The sequence below is a fragment of the Corvus brachyrhynchos genome, unplaced genomic scaffold (genome assembly GCF_000691975.1).
Source record: "Corvus brachyrhynchos isolate BGI_N302 unplaced genomic scaffold, ASM69197v1 scaffold319, whole genome shotgun sequence".
Lineage (NCBI taxonomy): Eukaryota > Metazoa > Chordata > Aves > Passeriformes > Corvidae > Corvus > Corvus brachyrhynchos.
Window position 1 is genome coordinate 1,724,087 of NW_008246065.1, and position 8,649 is coordinate 1,732,735.

An 8,649-nucleotide genomic window follows, 5' to 3' on the forward strand; every position below is an offset into this window, starting at 1 on the left:
TCAGGTTCTGGAAGAAAGCTTTGGGGAATACGCACACAACTGCTCTAGGAAAACTCAGCTGTACCAACATGTGTCCCTGCACCCACAGCTCTAACCTGGGTAACTCCTTGCATCCTAATACCCTCAGAGATGACACAGCATGGTGTATGGTTCAGAAACGAATGCAGGGACTCCCAGCATACCCAAGGCACTTGTTCTGTTCTATTTCAGTTAATTAGGAATGCTCTCTTTCCAGGTTTAAATAACTTTTAAATTTTTTTTTTTAGACAAATACTCATTCTTGTGCTTACAGAAGAGAGAATTGTTTTATATACACCTCATTTTTATAATTAGGCGCCCTCTTTTATTGATTTATGACTTATTTTAGATTTAACTAGTCCATGTTTCTGACAGCAAAAAAGATAATCTATGCTCCCATGTGAGCTTCAAAGAAATGCTAATTATCTACTGGGGCTGATCCCGAGACCTGGCAGCAGAAAACCGGAGGAGGAAAACAATGTGCTGAGCAACATTATTGAAAACCTCCTCAGGTCACTGGGGCAGCACTCAGAGCCCTTAACAGCCTCTCTGACACTGAACTTCTCCCCAAACTGTTGGTGAGACTTTGTCTTTCCCATTTTTACCAGGATTCGGGGGAGGCCACTGCCTCGGTCTGAACCCTGTGCTGTTCAACAGCACCTCTCTCATTCTCCCATTTCTCCCACACAGCTCCATTCACAGGCAGTGAGAGCTCACCACGAAAGAGTTAAAACCAGTTGCCCTTTCAAAGCAACAGGCACTTTCTGTGGTTTTACAAGGCCAGGTGAGCTCATTCATGAACATCAGACAGTTCATTGCCAGTGCTCTGAACTCCCTCTGCTTTAACCTGAGATTTGAGTTGCAAACGTCTTGGGCTTAATCCTGTATTTAATTAAGTGAAGGTCAGGAGGAGGGTCAACTAGACTACTGAACTTAATCCAAGACCCACAGGTTATACTATAGCTGCTTTGGGGAGGTATAATTGTAGATAGGATTTGAGACAAGAAAAGACAATATAATTGAACAAGTTATATGATAAAGGAGGAGGGGAAAAGCAGGATTAGTTTTTTTTCAGACTGTGTGGCACTGGATGTATTTTTAAGAGTAGCCACTAGATAGCAGAACAGGCATGATGCTCTGAGAGTTTCCTGGGCCAAATGCAAGACAGCAGTGACTTGGTCCCAACAAATACAGCGCATGTGGCTGTGTTCAGCTGGTCCCCCTGTTTCACAGGAGAGAAGGATTTTTAAGATGCTATTCCATTATGCTGCTTCCTGCTTCTCTGATCTTTGAGCATTTTTCTTCCAGCATGCTGAAAAGGGAGCTAATTTCCTGAACAAGCAATCAACTCTGACTTTTGTTCTAGGGAAGACTTTCTAAAACAGTGGGCTGATCATTTGCTAAGGTCAGGGAGCACCAGCACACTGGAAGTCAGCCCACAAAAACAGCCTTCTTGTATTCAAACTTAGAGACAAAGCATCTTTGAACAGCTGGGTAAGGAGAATTGAAGTGGGCTCCCACCTATCTGCATCTCTGATGAAGCAATAAAAAGCTGCAATGGCATTGCATGGGTACAGACATCTCCCAGTCTTGCTATGAAAGTTTCATTCATGATCTTGCTGAGTTTGAAGCTGTGCAACCACTCTCCTGGAAGACCTAAATTACAAAAGTTTCTTTTCTAGATCAAAACATTTTTGAGCATTGATTGATGGACTCATCCAGCCCCCCCCTCCCCCGCCCCCCCCAAACAAAGTGTTGAGGAAAGTGTTGGAGCACTTCTGTAAGTCAGAGGAATAAAAAAACCACCCAGAGCTTTTCCAGTGCTCCAGGTTTTGCACTGCACTGTAGCAGCCTCATGTATTGACTCAAACCCTCATCTCTAATTCCTATGCAGCCAGACCTGCTTGGGAAAGTCTAGAACTTAATTATGTTAAAACATTCCAAGATACCAATAGTAATTGATCCTCATTACAGATTCAATTTGTCTGCAATTGTTTTAACTAAATAACAGAGCTGTTTTTCAGTTACAGCAGATGAGGAAGAGGGGCATGGAGACTTAAACAAGGATACACTTTCTAACTCACTGCCTCAAGGGGAAAACGAGATTTTTCCAGGAAAAAAAAATGTTTTGAAGTAATTAGCTCCTGAGCTATTTTCAGCCTGCTGTGAATTTTTATGACAGTGCTCTTAGACTGCTGAAAATATGGTTTCCTAGTTTATCCTCCAGAATTTTAACTATGATGTGCAATATTGAGGAGAAGGAACTAATTATGTATCTGTAGCTGTATACACACCTGCACATATGTCCCCAGATATTTTAACTTGTCTCTTGCAAGAACTGAACCTCTTGTGCTCAGTGAAAAAATGAGCTACACTGCACTGCTCAGTTCTTTAGTATTTTATCTGTTTAAAAATGAAAACAACAACAACAACAAAAAGATAATCTTGTTTTAAGTGGGCTGTTCAGTGAATAAGGGACCTGGTGGATCTCAGAGAATCAGCTTTCAGTGCCCTCCCACTGTCTGACTCTGGACTAGGTGTATTTGCTGTCTCAGCCTCAACCTCCTGGTTTGCAAATTGGGGATAATGATGCTGAACTCATTTGCAAAATGCTTGAAAGTGGAGCTGGAATAAGACCAAATGCCCTTAGTTGATACAAATCATGTAATTCTATCTTACAAGAAAAAAACATTGTGTTGGACCCTCTTGGGTCCCTGGTCCCCTCAGTGCTGAGCTGCCGACGCTTTGCCAAGAAGCGCCTGTCACCAACATGACACCGTTCTGAGCCCCTGTGCCAAAAGCTCACCTTGGTGTCTGCAGAGGTCACTGATAATGCTCAGACATCCTCAGTCCTCAGCCCTGTCCCTTTCCACAGTCTGAATCCCAAAGCTATCATTCTGCACACAGAGTGGGGATGAGAGTCGAGGTCAGGAGCTGTGTCATACACGGTGACACCTGGCTGGAGCCATGCTGGTGGCTGGGGGGCTGCATGGCCAAACACCTCCTCACTTTGCAGGTATTTCACATTAGGCTGGAAGCTTTAAAGGAACAGGAATGGTAAGTGCAAGAACAATATTTTTTTCAGTAAGCCAATAGTCCAACTAAATAAACAAACAAGTGGAGCAGTCATAGCAGAGCCTCTCTCCTCGGAGAACAGCTTTCCCCGGTCCATACTCACCCATTAGTAGGAAGTATCAGCCTGTAGGTGACACCAGGAATCTCCAGCCTAAATGAGAGAATAGTAAGGAAGAAATAATACTGTCCTGCCTGTGTAATTAGAGAAGCTGATGTGTGAATCATTGTTATAACGAGTTTAATTATAAACATGATTAAATAGGCAATTAATGTGTATTCTGTCCCAGATAAACAGAATTAAATTCCTGCAATATTAACATCTTCCACAAGGTTTGGTATTAGATTGCTGCAAGTCCTGTGTTACAAGAACATTTTTTTATTTGTTGTGAACCAGCACCATTTTTTATTTCCACTTAACTGGATGTAAAGGACAAAATTTGCCACTCCTCTAAACTGCCAGGGTCTCTGGAAAAACACCATCCCGTGCATTTTAAAAAATGTATCACAAAATAAGCCACAGGCAGTGCAGGCTTTCCAAGCCTACCTAGTGACCACTCACCACAGCTACGACTGGTGATGAGCAGAAATACCAGGACTGAGTCCCAGGCAGGAGGCTTTTTAGCGAGTATATTTTATTTCCTGGCACATGGATCTGTGTAGAAAGATACCTTCAATATACAGGCAATCTTTTATCTGAGTAGCTTCAGAAAATGATGTAAACATATAAACAGCCTTGTCTGCTTAGGGATTACTAATTTGAGAGTGTTGAGGAGACAGAGAAAATGCTGGATGTCCATCCATCTCTCTGAGAATCAGGTCCTGAAAGAAGCTTCCAGTTAGCAAAATCCTGAACTGGTTTTAGGATATCTTTTAGTTCTGGTTTTCAGAGTAACAAACAGGTTACAAGAAACTATTTGAAACTGATTACCAACTCCAAAGGATTTAAGCCTTTTTTTCTTTTTTTTCCAGAAGCACAGTCGCTGTCCATTTTTACTTTGGTTTTCCCTGAGGACTTAATTTATGTTTTTCCAAGTTTCTAAAAAGTTTAAAATTTCACACATTTTCCCATGCTTCCTGGCCAAATGGGATGGGATTTCTCACCAGTGACTGATTTAAAGATCAAAAATAAATGTGTAAGGGAGCTACACATATTGTTTATTGTCCTATTTGAAGCCCACATCCTCCTTAAGTGCAAAACTTTGGGGACAGTTGCCAAAAAAAGAGGAAGCTGCTGCAGTAACATTTAGCTGTAATATCACATCCAGTGTTATTATTCCTGACTGTTGAGATAACCTAGATTCTTTCTCTGCATCTCTTATAATTGCCCTGTGAATCCAGAAAGGATCCAAAATAAATTGATATAGCAGCCATATGCATAAATCTGTCTCAGCAGAAATTGATTCAGCAAATTCTCTGCAGTAGTGAAGCCACCCTCACCACCCCTGCACATTGTTCATTGTGTGCTCAGCTTTTGGAAAATAAGCAGCATTTATATGAGGCTGTTATGCTGTGCCGTTAACATCTTCAGCAGTGATGGAATAAGCAATGGGTTATGGAGTCGAGGGAAAATCTCAATTTGGATAAGAAATTGCCACAAGTAATTTTAGCTCTACACTGCCACAGCCCCTTCCTCTTTCATGAACGAGGCAATCTTCGTCTAAAATAGCATGGCATTCACATCTCACATGATACATAATGATGTTCATACCATAAGAAAATTTGTGTCTCTATTTACAGCTGTTAGTGATGCTGCAGCGTGTAAATCCTCAGGTGGATGACACAGGCAAATCCCAGCTTTCTCCCAAATAAAAGTGAGGGCCAGATTCAACTCTGCCAACCAATTGCCTCTGTCAGTCAAGTGCTGGGCTTGACTGGAGTGCCCATTCCAGCAGGGAGTTTTGTGCTGGGCACTTGAAGGGAAGGCAGGCATTATCCTGATTGATGCAACCTTTTGGAGTCTGGATGAGGAGAGTGCCCTGGCTTTAGACACAGAGGATTCTCCTCTCTGTGCCCCTCACAGTCCTGCATTGTGGGACTCCAGAGAGATGCTGGTATTAGCCCTGGGCCAAATCCTGACCTGCTGTACAGGAATGAGTTTCAGCATGGACCTGTGGTGAAAAGTGCCCTTGCTGGCCACTGCTGGGGTTCAGGCAAACAGCATTTACTGGTTGAATGGCCCTGCATTGGGCCTGTGAGCAGATTTATACCAGTAAAGGCTGCACAATCAGGCACATATTACCTTGTGAAAAGAACTAGGTGACATACTGAGATATTCCTCCCAGATGTAGCACACAGACAGCACAGCCCTGCCTCAGGAGAAAGCTGCCTCCTCCACATACCACTTGTGCTCAGCGAGCCCTTTATCACATTGTCAAAATCAGCACCAGCTCCAGATTTCTGATATCAATATAACATTAACTTGTCTTGGGTCAACATTGCCTATTAAAGAGCAGAGAGGAATTTCAGAATTCCCCAAGACATAAGCACACTGAAAAGCCAACTGAATCCCCAAATATGCTTTCCCTCAAAACCAACAGGTGTACTTTTCTTTCTCTTATTTCTAATTGAACTTCTTGGCATTCTAGTCAATGCTCCGTAGTGTATTTTGGAAAACAATAAATCCTGGTAACATGAGACCTTGCTGCAGTATTTCACTGTTAAATCTTTGCTGAGATTTGGGAAGAGTGTACTGGGGTTTGTGTGCTGAATTATGGGGTGTGTGGATGAATGATTTTCCTCCCTTCACTTTTTCCATCACAGAATCAGCACACAGGGAAATCTCTGATGAGTCAGATTCCTACTGTGTCTGCATTTGAATGTGTATTTCAAATACATTTAAATCTTTCTTTGAAAGTAAATTATTCTTTCCAAGTAGAGAACACTGATGCTTTATTTCACAGGGCTAATCAATGTTTGATTTTGTTAAAATTTTAATTTTGACAATTGTGTGTTTTCTCCTTAAAGGAAATTTTGGTTTAATTCTTAAAGAACACCTGGAGTTTTTCTTGTTTAAAAGTTCTGTTTATAATTGTAAAATATTTTCTGAATTTCATGCACAATTCTTGAAAAGGAAAAATATTCTTTGAAGCATTTTTTCATTGAAAAAAATCCCCCCCATTTCCCCTGAAAATGTTTGGAGAAAGAAATAATTTTGTAAATGTCATTAAAACCTTTGTGTTTCACATTACTTGATTATTGTGCACCCAAATACCCTTCTGTTTAACTACTATATCATTGCTACTGTGACTTCCTGGAAAGAAATCAGGATATTTCTGATATAGTCGCGAATTTGGTATTCATGAACTTCCTGAAATTGTCTGAAATGGCAGGTCAATGAGAAACATTTGAAAAAAACAAACCGAAAAGCAAACTTGTGAAGCTTCAAAATCTTGTATATATTCTTAAAGACCTATTGAGGCATTTTAATATGATATTGGGTTAAACATCATTGAGGTCTTAATCTCACAAAGGCATAACGAGACAGCAAAGAGTTATCCAAGACTCTGCACTAACAATGATTAAAAACTGTGAAATTGTATTTAATAGTTTATAGTCTATATTTTAACTGCAATATCATGAAAAATAATTCTTTTTTGACTATTTTTTCCAATTTAGCACCACTATTCTTCAAGAATCAGAGAAGCATAGCTCTAATAATTTTCCTATTTCTGAGAAAATTGTTATGCTGCTTTAACACACTGTCCTAAATGAACTCAACTCTTTCTGTCACAGACTTCAAACGCTGTCCAAACTTTTTACCCCAAGCTGACCTGGAAGATCAACTCTAAGTTTTTATTCTTCTAAAAGTCTTTATATGTCAAGAGCAGAACTCAGTATGCTGGGTTTGTTTTACCTAAGCATTTTTGGCCATTTAAAGGGTCCCTCAAGTTCAGTCATTAATCCTGGAGCTTGATCATAGCATGGCTATTAACACTGAAGATTACTGGGAGCATAGCATTCATTCTTGCCAAATCTCTACCCTGTAGTTTCACATATTTGCCGACACTTGATGTAAAAATTAGGATATATTTAAAAGCTTAATTTTGCCTTTATTCTTGAAAGTTATGGAAAAAGTACACAGTCCAGAAAACCAGTTGCCAGGTGTAATATAAAGAAGGATACTACAGAAACTGAGAACTGGTTATGGCAGACATCCTGTCAAAGGAATGACTTATAATCTGGAAATACAAGCAGCAAGAGAGGCCCACCAGCTAGACCTGTATCATCTGAGGCAATCAAATCCTGCAAATATAAAGCAATTTAGTATTACCATTTCCAAGTGCACCCCACAATAAGGACTCTTGTGTGCCAAAGTTTAATATTCAGAGCAGAAACCACAAGCTCCAGCAGCCGCTTCTGGTCAGGACAGCTAATAACAGTTCCCAGGAATGGCAGAGTTGTAATGGTATTGCACAAAGCAGCTGGGGATTTACTTGTATGTCACCTTCTACATCTGAGAACCAGAGAACCACGGTGGGTCAGACATCCATTTGCTTTATATATTGATATAATTTCATCAGAATTTATGATGTGGGAATTATTGCACTGGCAAGAAATGTAATCTAACCTTCATCTCGCACAATGTAGTGCCGATATTATGTTTTTGAAAGAAATATACTGACTTGTTGAATCAGATTACTCCAAGTACATTCCTAATGGATTTCAATATTCCCTTGGATAAACCAATGCTATTTGCTTTGTATTTATTACATTTTAAAAAAATATACAGAAGATAAAACCTCTTCTAACACCATATATTCTTTCATTTTGCAAACTACAAACATACATTTTTTCATTAATTTTAATGGCTAAACTTTTCCCTGGGTAACAGTCACGACATTTACTCAACTACCTATATTTCGACTGCACACTTCAAATGTATAAAGAATTTCAATTCTAAGTATTGACAACTGTATGTTTTTCTCCTTCCTCCCCTGGATCAGGCAGCTTGTCCTTGCCTATCTGTGAGGATCACACAGTATAATTATTAGTGCTGGGATATTCCCAAATGCCAGGGCATGCCACTGCTAATAAGTGATATATTTGGGATATTCTTTATTATGACACTTCTAATGTAACATAACTCCAGGGGATTTTACCAAGAGATAAAAAAGTTGGATCAATCCTGAGGCTGCTTTATATCATGAGTCAAGAATGGGAAAAATAATAGTAGCAACAAAGTTTTATATAAGAGAGAGCAGGATCTTGAGAGCAAATCCTTCAAACAGCTCTGAGAAGACCTTAAAAATCCCTATGAACTCCAATCCCTGAGCTGTAGTTAGATTATACCCAAGAAGAGTAATTATTTTCAAACCCCTCTGTATCATGAATGTGCTCACTGCTAAGTTATCTTGTCCAAGCTCTCATTTGCCAATAAAAAATACTGGCAAGTGCCCCCGAGGAGATTCCTCTCTGATGGTGGAAGATTCAGCTTGGTGAACATCATATGCTGAGAGCCCTGAAACAGCTCCTGGGCAGGAGGCACTCAGAGCAAGTCAGGCCAGCTGGAAATGACAGACACACTGTGCCTGTCAGCTCACCTCAGCAGCTCCCTCA